Source organism: Puma concolor, chromosome D1 (assembly GCF_028749965.1).
Source record: "Puma concolor isolate L17-30 chromosome D1, mPumCon1.1.hap2, whole genome shotgun sequence".
NCBI classification, from domain to species: Eukaryota; Metazoa; Chordata; class Mammalia; order Carnivora; family Felidae; genus Puma; species Puma concolor.
In genome coordinates, this window is record NC_141676.1 from 40,059,964 (window position 1) to 40,071,795 (window position 11,832).

An 11,832-nucleotide genomic window follows, 5' to 3' on the forward strand; every position below is an offset into this window, starting at 1 on the left:
ATTTGAATTAGTGAAGTGAAAATTGTTTAAGAGAGCTTCTGTAAAGGTCCTTTCCATCAACATCATTCTATCACCCTCTTTGACTTTGACCTTCAAAACTTATTTTTTAATGGGGGCAGTCTCCACAGAGAGACTAGATTATTTAAGAAAGAGTAATTAAGGGGCGCCTGGGTGGCTCAGTCGGTTGGGCGTCCGACTTCGGCTCAGGTCATGATCTCACAGTTCGTGGGTTCGAGCACCATATGAGGCTCTGCACTGACAGCTCAGAGTCTGGAGCCTGGTTCTAATTCTGTCTCCCTCTCTCTCTACCCTTCCCCCGCTTGCACTCTGTCTTTCAAAAATAAACGGTAAAAAAAATTTAAGAAAGAAGGAAAGAAAGAGAAAGAAAGAAAGAAAGAAAGAAAGAAAGAAAGAAAGAAAGAAGAAAGAAAAAGAGTAATTAAGGTCAAGAAGTAGTTAATACCTAAAATGGCTGACCTTAAGGAAAGGAGATTACCTTTGAGAATATGGGTGGGTGTCATTCAATCAGTTGAAGGTCCTAAGAGAAAAAACGGTTCCCCAAAGAAGGAATTCTGCCTCAAAACTGCAGCATCAATTTTGTCTGAGTTTCCAGTCTGCCAGCCTGCCCTACAGATTTCAGATTTGCTAGGCTCCAAAATTCTTTAAAATAAATACCTCTCTCTATATATGTCTATCCATATGCGTATATGTTTGTGCATGTGTGTGTGTGCGTGTGTATCCTATGGGTCTGTTTCCTAGGAAACCCTTGAGAGTGCCTATGAAGTTAGCACAGAATAGGAAGAATTTGATAATGTCCATTCTCATTATAGGCTTTTAGTTTCCATCTCAGAAAGAAGAAAAGTAGGCCAGGGGCTTTGACTCTAAATTCTAAAATTCTTTAGAAGTGGGGCACCTAGGCTCAGTCAGTTAAGCATCCAACTCTTGGTTTCAGCTCAGATCATAATCTCAGTTTTTGAGTTTGAGCCCCACATTGGGCTCCAAGCTGACAGTGTGGAGACTGCTTGGGACTCTCTCTCTCTCTCTCTCTCTCTCTCTCTCTCTCTCTCTCTCTCCTCTCTCTCTCTTCCCCTTCCCCGCACACTCTTTCTCTATCTCAAAATAAATACGCTTTAAAAATATATAATATGATTCTTTAAAATCACTGTAATATCTTCAGGTTGGCTACTTTTGTTATTTCCTGCCTGTTTCCCACATTATTAGTCATAAAACAGTTCAACACCAAAATGTCCCAGCTAGTTTCTGATGTGGCATAAAAGGGGCAGCAAGTCAGGGTGCACTCTAGTCTCTAGCTATACTAATCAAGGAGAGAATCCCAAAGAGGAAAGTTGGGGAGGAGGACCTAAAGTCACAAGAGTAGGCTGGGTCCCCAAATCCATGACAAGGAAGAACAAAGCACACAGGAAGGCAAACCAAAGCCAGGTTCTAAGGCTTAAGGGGAGAAGGGCCTCTCATGTCCCCCCTTCCACAAAAGTCCACGATTTCCAGCACTGGTTAGGGGATGTACAGATATCATCTGAATGTCTAATATTGTCTCTCTTTTCTGCACTGATTTACTGCCCTGACTTGCAGGATAATAAGCATCTTACAGAAAACAAAACAAAACAAAAAACAAAGAAACAAAAAAACCTACCAATGAAGCTGACAGGTGTCCCCACAACGAATTTAAGCTTTCCCAGGCAGTCAGGCTAAGAAAGCAGTTATTGCTCAGGGCCAAAGGGACATCTTCAGCAGGTGACCCTTTCATTTTCCACTAATTCAATTTGTGTCGAAATAGGCATAGCTCACGGACTAAATCTTCTTTTCTCTTAGAGAGGAACTTGATAGGGCTTGAAGTTGCTAACTTAATTCTCATCTCCTGTTACAATCAGGAAGCTATATTTTTACTTGATTAAAGTGAAGAAATCTGAGATCTGGAAAAAAACGTAGAATACATCAAGTTTAGCCTCTCCATTAGTGGTAGGACCTGGAAGGGCACAGAGAAAGAGCCATGTAAGACATGGCAGGGAATGAGAGGTGGGACAAGAAACTACAGACTGAGGGTGCCCTCGTAAACTGCCCACAGTGTGTGGGGTCAGGCGAAGGTGAAGATGGTTCCTGGGGGTGACAGGACAGATGTTCCATCTGCCAGCAGGAATGGTCCTCTGGTGATCAGGCTCACTCTGTCCGACATCTGCTCAGATGCTTTCCGTGAAGGGGGTTTCACCATTTTGTTAGGCAGACCCAAAACAAAAGTTTGTTTTTCTGGTGGAAGTGAATCTGTTTCCTTTAAATTTCACACCCGTTCCCTCAGCAGTTCGCACTTTGGCTGACATTTAGGCTTACCTGTGAAACTACACCTGGCGGGTCAAATCAGAATTTCTGAGCGTCAAACCCAGGCTGATGAATATTGCCTACAGTGCCTCAGGTGGTCCCACCTGGAAGCCAAGTTTGATAACCCCTGAGTTTGGCCCCGTTCCTATATTCGCTAGGGCTGCCACAATCAAATGCTGCAGACCAGGTGGCTTAAACAACAGAAATTAATTTTCTCATAAGCACAGAGCCTGGAAGTCTAAGATCAAGGTATCGGCCTCTCTCCTAAGCTTGCAGATGGCCATCTTCTCACTGTGTTCTCAGTGTCCTCACGTGGCCTTTCTTCCGTACCTGTGTTTCCCTGATGTCCGTGTGTCTGTCTCTCTTTTCTAACCAGCTCCACCCTTATGATCTCACATAACCTTCATCACCTCCGTAAAGGCCCTGTCTCCAAACACAGTCATGTTGGAAGGTAGGACTTTGCACATGAACTCGGGGAGATGAAGGACACATTTCTGTCCCTAACAATTCTGCTCACCGACTAGAACTGGTTAAGAGAGAGCACCTTACACAAAGTGCCACAGCACCCGGGTGTGTGCCATGGGATGTCAGCTTAGGAGGGTGGCCGATTGAATTCTGGGGCCGTCAGGGGTGCCATGCAGCTACCCAAGCATCCTCTGAAAGCAGCGCCACCTGGCAGGACCAGACGCCATGCCAGCAATCTCATGAACCCCAAAACCAGCCAGTAAAATGAGCCATGTCTGGCCCTCACTTTTCTGCCTGATGGGTTGAGCCTGGCCAAGAATCTCTTTGGCAGACAGCCGCAGAGCACCAAGGAGCTACTGGAGGAGTTCCAGGTGCCCGAGGAACACAGAGCACGGGACAAAGAGGGGCCAGAGGCCACACAGGTGAGGCTCCAGGTGGTGGCTTCCACCCTCTCCCTTCACAGAGATCAGATGACAGACTGTAACAGATGAGCTAGTGGCAAGCAAGCAGATTCTGCATCTTAGAGCTTCATTGTTATTTCGATGCACTAGCTATTTAGGTGCCTAGAATAGTACCTGGCACTTAGCAAGCCTCGATGAATAATCGTTGAATAAACAAATAGATAAGCGGAAATATTCGGCTGGGTTTGAAATCCATCAGAAATATTACAAGAGATTTCTATACACACCTTAAAACTCCTTAAGTTTCATTTTAATTCTTGAAATTTTTGAATGGTTGGAAAACTATTTCAAATTCTGTCTCCTGTGTACAGTGACAAAGGTTTTATTGTTGAGTTTTTTAAGAATTTGAAGAGCTTATCATTAAACAGTCTTGATCATGATTGGGTGTAGCTACTTCAAGTTTGAAACCTGATATTAAAAGACTAAAAAGTCATGTTCACTAAGGCAACGTAGCTCACTGATTCCAAGCAGTGTTCCAAAGCAAATTCAGCATTACATTTTTTAAAAGATTCCATTGGACAGGTATTTTTTAAACATATTTGATATATCTTCCTTAGTACTTTGTATTTTATTTTCTTATCATCATTACATGACATACAAAGAAAATATAAGGAAAAAACTTCACCAGACCTCATGTAGACATCTGCAAATCCCCCTCAAGTTTACTACTGTATCTTTCGAATGTTATTTGTGTGTGTGTGTCATAACATGAAAAAAGTAAGGAGCTACTGCCTTCTACTATCAATAAATGGTACCATCATTGAAAGTATTAAGTCTAACACCTGGAAGTTATCCTGACTTCTCTTTTTCCCTCGTGTTCTAAATCAAATCCTCCAACCAATCCAACTGTGGCTACTTTCAAAATTATGCCTTCTTTGTCCATTTCTCTCCATCTCCAATGCTTCTACTTGGACTAAGTCACCGTCATCTCTTGTCTGGATTATTGCACAAGACTCTTAACTGAGCTTCTGTTTTCTGTATTTCTTGCCCTTCTCCAATTCCTTCTCTACACAGCAGCTAGAGTGTTCTTTTAATATCTCAATTAGATCAGGTAGACTAGACTCCTTCCTATGGCCTCAAGGCTCTAATTATCTGGCCTTTGCCTTTCTCTCCAACTACATCTCTAGTGCCCTCCCACTCTTGCATGATATGCTCCAGCCACACTGGCCTTCTCTCTCGTAGGTGGGGAGAGAATATCCTAGGCTAAAAGTCAAGGCCAAGGGGAGATCCACGCAGGCAACTGGATAGATGAAGAGTCTAGAATTTTGGGAAAATCTGAGCTGGAGCTGTAACTTCAGGAGTCTGGCCACAAGGTAGGAAGCCACAAGGTAGATGACATCACCAAGGAGGTGAATTTAGAAAAAGAGAAAACTAAAGACTGGGTCCTAGCTGCAGCAATCAGACAACAAAAGAGATAAAAGGCATCCAAATCAGTAAGGAAGATGGAAGACTGTCACTATTTGCAGATGACATGATACTACATATAGAAAACCTAAAAAGGGGCACCTGGGTGGCTCAGTTGGTTAAGTATCTGACTTTGGCCCAGGTCATGATCTCACAGTTCATGAGTACAAGACCCACGTTGGGCTTACACTGAGAGTGTGGGGCCTGCTTGGGATGCTCTCTGTCTCTCTTTCTCTGCCCCTCCCCCACTTGTGTTCTCTCTCTCTCTCTCTCTCTCTCTCTCTCTCTCTCTCTCTCTCAAAATAAGTAAGTAAACTTGAAAAGAAAACCCAAAAGATTCTACCAAAAAACTGCTAGAACTGATAAATGAATTCAGTAAAGTCGCAGGATACAAAATCGACATACAGGTATCTGTTGCATTTCTATATACCCATAACGAAGAAGCATAAAGAGAAATTAAGAAAACAATCCCATTTATAATTGCATGAAAAATAAGACACTTAGGAATAAACCTAACCAAAGAGGTAAAAGACCTGTACTATGAAAACTATAAAACATGAATGAAATAAATTGAAGATGACAAAACACATGGAAAGACATTCTATACTCATGGATCGGAAGAGCAAATATTGTTAAAATGTCTATACTACCCAAAGCAATCTACACATTTAATGTAATCTCTATCAAGATACCAATGGCATTTTTCACAGAAGTAGAACAATCCTGAAATTTGTATGGAACCATAGAAGACTCCAAATAGCTATAGCAATCTTGAAAAAGAAAAGCAGAGGCACCTGGGTGGTCTGGCAGTTAAGCATCCAACTTCGACTCAGGTCATGATCTAACAGTCTGTGAGTCGAGCCCTGTGTTGGGCTCTGTGCTGACAGCTGGGAGCCTGGAGCCCGCTTTGGGTTCTGTGTCTCCCTCTAACTCTCTGCCCCTCCCCCACTCATGCTCTGTCCCTCAAAACTAAATAAACATTAAAAAAATTTTTTTTAAGAAAATAAAAGCAAAGTTGGAGGCATTATAATTCCAGACTTCAAGTTATATCACAAAGCTATAGTTATGAAAACAGTATGGTACTGGCACAAAAATAGACACATAAATCAATAGAACAGAATAGAAAACCCAGAAGTGAACCCATGATTATATGGCCAATTAATCTTCCACAAAACCGGAAAGAATATGCAATAGGAAAAAGACAGTCTCTTCAACAAATGGTGCTGGAAAAATTTGACAGCTACATGTAAGAGAATGAAACTGTGCCACTTTCTTAACACCATACACAAAATTAAATTCAAAATGGATTAAAGATCTAAATGTGAGACCTAAAACCATAAAAATCCTAGAAGAGAGCTGAGGCAGTAACTTCTTTGACATCAGACATTCCAATTTTTTTCTAGATAGGTCCCCTGAGGCAAGAAAGACAAAAGCAAAAATAAACTTTTGGGGCTACATCAAAATAAAAAGCTTCTGCACAGTGAAGGAAACAATCAACAAAACTAAAAGGCAACCCACGAATGGCAGAACATATTTGAAATGACATATCCAATAAAGGCTTAGTATCCACGATATATAAAGAACTTATAAAGCTCAACACCCAAAAAACAAATAACTCAATTAAAAAATGGCCAGAAGACACAAACAGACATTTCTCCAAAGAAGACATACAGATGATCAACAGACACATGAAAAGATGTTCATCATCACTTACCATCAGGGAGATGCCAATCAAAACTACGACATATCACCTGACACCTGTCAGAATGGCTAAAATCAACAATACAAGAAACAACAGATGTCTACGAGGATACAGAGACAAACCCTCATGCACTGTTGGTGGGAATGCAAACTGGCGCAGCCACTCTGGAAAACACTTTGGAGGTTCCTCAGAAAGTTAAAAATAGAACTACTCTACAATCCAGCAATCAAACTGCTTGGTATTTACCCAAAGAATACAAAATCACTAATTCAAAGGGATACATGCACCCCTATGCTTATAGCAGCCATTATTTAAAATAGCCAAATTATTTTAAAGGAACCCAAGAGTCCATTGATAGATGAATGGATAAAGAAGATGTGATATATAATGTATGTAATGTATATATAATATTCATGTTAATATATAACATATATTATATAACGCAATGTATATATATGTGTATATAGATGTTATATATTATATATATATGAAACATATATATATATAACATGTATATATAGCTCCATCCATGTCATTGCAAATGGATTTCATTCTTTTTTGATGGCTGAATAAGACACCATTATATACATTTATATATACATGTTATATACATATATGTTTCATATATAACATATTATGTTTCATTATATATATTATATATACATGTTACATAGTGAATGTATGTATATATGTATGTATACATGTATACATAGTGAACATATATATGTTTCATATATATAACATGTATATATAATACATATAATGGTGTATTATTCAGCCATCAAAAAAGAATGAAATCCATTTGCAATGACATGGATGGAGCTAGAGAGTATAATGCTAAGTGAAATAAGTCAGAGAAAGACAAATATCATATGACTGCATTCATATGTGGAATTTCAGAAAGAAAGGGAAAAAGAGAGAGACAAGCCAAAAAACAAGAGTCTTAACTATAGAGAACAAACTGGTGGTCACCAGAGGGGAGCTGGGTGACGGCATGAGTGAAATATGTAATGGGGATTAAGAGTACACTCATCATGCTGAGCACTGAGTATAGAATTGTTTTATCAGTATACTGTACACCTGGACTAATAGAACAGTGTATGCTAACTAACTGGAATGAAAATAAATCTTAAAAAAATTTTTTTTAATGTTTATTCTTGAGACAGAAGGAAAGACAGAGACAGAGTATGAGCAGGGGAGGGGCAAAGAGAAGGAGACCTAGAATCTGAAGCAGGCTCCAGGCTCCGAGCTGTCAGCACAGAGCTCGAAGTGGGGCTTGAACCCATGAACTGTGAGACCATGACCTGAGCCAAAGTCAGACGCTTAACCAACTGAACCACCCAGGCACCCCTGGAATTAAAATAAATCTTAAAAAAAAAAAAAGATTGTCCCATGGTGTTCTCTCAACGTTTAAAGGTCAGGGAAAGGGAAAGGGAAAGCAACCTGTAAGGGAGAGTGAGAAGCAGCGGCCAGTGGCACAGGGGGAAAAGCCAGGAGATTTGGGGGCCTTGGAAGCTCTCTGGGAAGCTTGTTAGAAATATACATTTTTTGGGGCGCCTGGGTGGCGCAGTCGGTTAAGCGTCCGACTTCAGCCAGGTCACGATCTCGCGGTCCGTGAGTTCGAGCCCCGCGTCGGGCTCTGGGCTGATGGCTCAGAGCCTGGAGCCTGTTTCCGATTCTGTGTCTCCCTCTCTCTCAGCCCCTCCCCCGTTCATGCTCTGTCTCTCTCTGTACCAAAAATAAATAAAAAACGTTGAAAAAAAAATTAAAAAAAAAAAAGAAATATACATTTTTTCAGAAATATCCATTGGTGTTTACAGTATGAAGACAGGCACCAAAATAGTGTGTGTGTGTGTGTGTATGTGTGTTTTAAGCAAGTACTCCTAGTCTTGTTACCATCAGAGAAGCCTAGGAAACATTACCCTAGAGCTCAGCCCTCTCAGAAGAATCACCTGCCTGGGGCCCTTTTCAAGCATATACTTTCCAGGGACCTCACCCCCAAATACACTTAATCTGAATCTCCAAGGGACTTCGAATTTGGAAGTTCATCATCCAAACTTATTATTTCTTCCTGGGACTTGTTTTAAAACAACTCACACTTTTGCTCTTGAACCAATGAATCAGCAGTCCTCTCTTCATTTACAAAGACTGATACACTGTTTCCACCTAAATCTCTAAAACTAGAGATGCATTCAGGAAAACAACCTGGAATTTATTTTGGCATGGTAGCGTGGTATGTCCAGGTCCTGGCCAAGAGTCAGAGGTTTCAACTAGAATTAAAACCAACTTACAGGGAATCCCCAAGTCCAGACCTAAGAGTAAACCACAGGTTAGAGCTCTCCACTCAAATTTCCGAGCTGGTTTAGCTCTGAAAAGCAAACGGTGTTAGTTTCTGAGTCTCAGGAACCACATTTACCTTTCCCGGATGTTCTGATGCTGGCCATGTCAAGATGATACTTACACAACTCCTGTTACTGGCGTCCTCGCGCTGTGGCTCCCAACCCCACATGCTCCAACTGGCTTCTCAAATTCTGTGAGCAGAGACCCTTCCTAAATTTCCTTACTCTGAACGTTAAAAACTGTCCCCATCCGTTTGATCAAAATGGGAAACTTTTTGCCCTCTCTGACAGAAATCATTCCATGTTGGCCACCTGATGGGTACTTGGGGTTAATTAGAAAATCCCCATCAAGAGTTCAGAGGCCAATATCAGCTGTCAAAATCCCACATTCCCCTCTCTCCCCTCTTTCAAGTGCAAAACAACCTGTGTCTGAAGATGTGCCCGAGATAAAAGGGCACACAGCAGCGCTGGGGGCTTTGACTCAGTCCTATTCACCGCCCCACCACCATGAATACGGCAAAATCTCAAATGAAAGTTTTAATCTCCTCACTGCATTCAGCCTAAAGAGAAAAGGGCTTCCTTTTAACATTTTCCCCCCTTAAACCTTTTGTGTTACAATGCTCCTGAAAAAAGCGGAGATTTCACTCTGACCCGGCGAGGGCTTTACGCCAAAGAAAGCAATGCACCTCAAACTCTTTGTGCTGAAATAAGAAGGGCCCGCCGGCCGGAGGAGGCAACGCGCGCGAAAGCAGCAACCCATGGTGGCCCGCGCCTCTGCACACGCCCGACTCTGGGCTCTCCACCGACCGGACTACCGGGACAAGTGTGATCGCGCCGTGGGCTCCCCTGCTCTCAAAACCGAGGAGTCTGGGATGGGAGCGCAAGTGTGGATGATTCACCAGCCAGGAACACCCGCAGACCAGGAGGCCCAATCAGGTCCTTTGTTTTCACACTCAAAAGGAGAAAGAACAACTCCACTCCAGGATCAGTGCTCTCCCAGCCAGCCTTGGGGAGGACCTCGGGCCCGGTGTCCACAGGACCCTTGATGATTGTAGGAAGCAGATCTGGCAGCCTCTACATGCCTACCCTCGGGCGCAGCCCCCACCCCTTCCCCGGGTTAGCGCGGGCTCCCGCCCTGTGCACAGCCCCTTTGCGTGCAAATCGTGCCTCCCCGGCGGCCCTCAGTTCCCAGCAGGGCCTGGAGAAAGGCAGAGCGATGGTTTTTCCTGCCTTCACAGTCACTCCCTTTGCATGTAATTAATGCTACTGGGGTGTTGGTGACAAGAAATGCAACCCTCCCCCCAGCTCTTCTACCATTAAAAAAAAAAAGTTTAAAAAGTATGACGTTTCCTTATTTCCCCCAAAGAGCTGCCCCAGATGTTTGAAATTCGCACCTGATAGGAATCCAAAACGTCGAGAATCAAACCAAACTCACAGTTCGAAGCCCGACACGTTTATGTTAGAGCCTTAATTTGGTGCCGCTTGATTCTGAAAGCTCAGTGGACGCCACTTTTTCAAAAGGGTGTTTTTGTCGAGCGGCCAGAGTTCAAAAGGTCCTAAGGGCGCGCCCAGCCCTCCGCCCGAGCTGCGTGCAGGGGCAGCCGGAGCCCGTTCCAAAGCAGCCCCTGCGGGTCGCTCCATTAAGTCTACAAAACGGTGGACGCACCCCTTTCCTCCGCGTTTCTGCCTCTTCTTGGTTCGCGATCTGCCTCGCCTGACCTTTCCGCCATTTCTGAGCATGATTTTTACTGACGGTCATAGCCGGCCTGGCAGGTCCAGAGACTGTCACTGTCCCTGGCAAAACCGCACCAACTGCATTTGATAGTTTTCTTTAAAAACTCTGTGTGCATAAATCCTCCTGCTTCCCTCTCTGACCAGTTCTTTTTGGTGTGACTCAAAGTGTGTGTAATCTTCAGTCTACAGGACTGGGGGGGGGGGGGGGTAGTTTCAAAAGATACCTCAAATTCGCAAGTTTGAAAAAAGCATTGAGAAGGGGTGGGGTGGAGGTGAACAAAGGCCAAATAGCAGTTAACATTATTACATAGATCTGTGCTGAATGGCATGTAGTAAGATGAAAAGCACATACAGTGACTTTAAGATTCCTTCCATTTCCTTGGCCACTTGCCAAATAAAAGGTTGTAGAAAATGTGCCTTTCATCATTTTCAGGCTGTTAAATTTTAGCCAGTTTCTTACACCAAACACAAGCACACATACAAACACTACCAAACTGAGAGCAGGTTTAAGTTGAAAATGCCTATCCGCTTTTCTCCAACTACAGCAAGGTCAACATTAAAGAACTAAATGGATACATGCCTCATTAAATGTTTCTAAATTCCCTTCCAGTTCTAATCTATAAATAACATGATTTCACTTTGAGTAATTCAAGTGAAAGTGTATCTTTTTTTTTTTTTTTAAGCCATAACTATCTGGATAATTAGACCAATGCAATAAAATGTAAATACTAGTTTGAACACCAATAAGCACATACTTCTGAAAAATTCTGTGTATACAAGATCATACTACAAATGTACAAAACTGCATTTAAAGGAACATGGGTGCAAATTATTCTGTGAAGTGAAGAAGACTTTTCTAATGTGATTAAACACCCCTCTATTGATCTGTTTTGTATATCTGATATTTCTTAAACCAGCATAGCTGTTTTATACACACATAATGTACTCAAATTAAGAGTTCTCCAGAACCAAATACAAACTAAATAGGTTGGGTGGCATTTCTTTTTTGTAAGCAAGAAAAAAGGGGGCCTAAATGTCACTTTTATAATTATGTCATAGATTTAAAATCATATGATTTTAAGGACACTTGATATTTTCTCTCATTAGGGAAAATGATAAGAGATATATAAAACCTAGGGATACCTCTCCAGGGGTATATCTTGAGCAGTGAAAAAAAAAAGTCACTTAGAGAAGATGAAGCTATTTTTAACTCCTTCACTAACTAATAGTGTCAAATGTACATCTTTATGAAGAGGACATAAGATCATCAAATTTAAGTATCCTATGTTGTAGCTGAATTATGAGTAATGTACCTTTCACATTAGTCAATTTAATGTGGCTCTCTGAGGAAAAGTTTTCATTTGATTTTGATACTTTCTCCAGAAGTTTTAGAAAG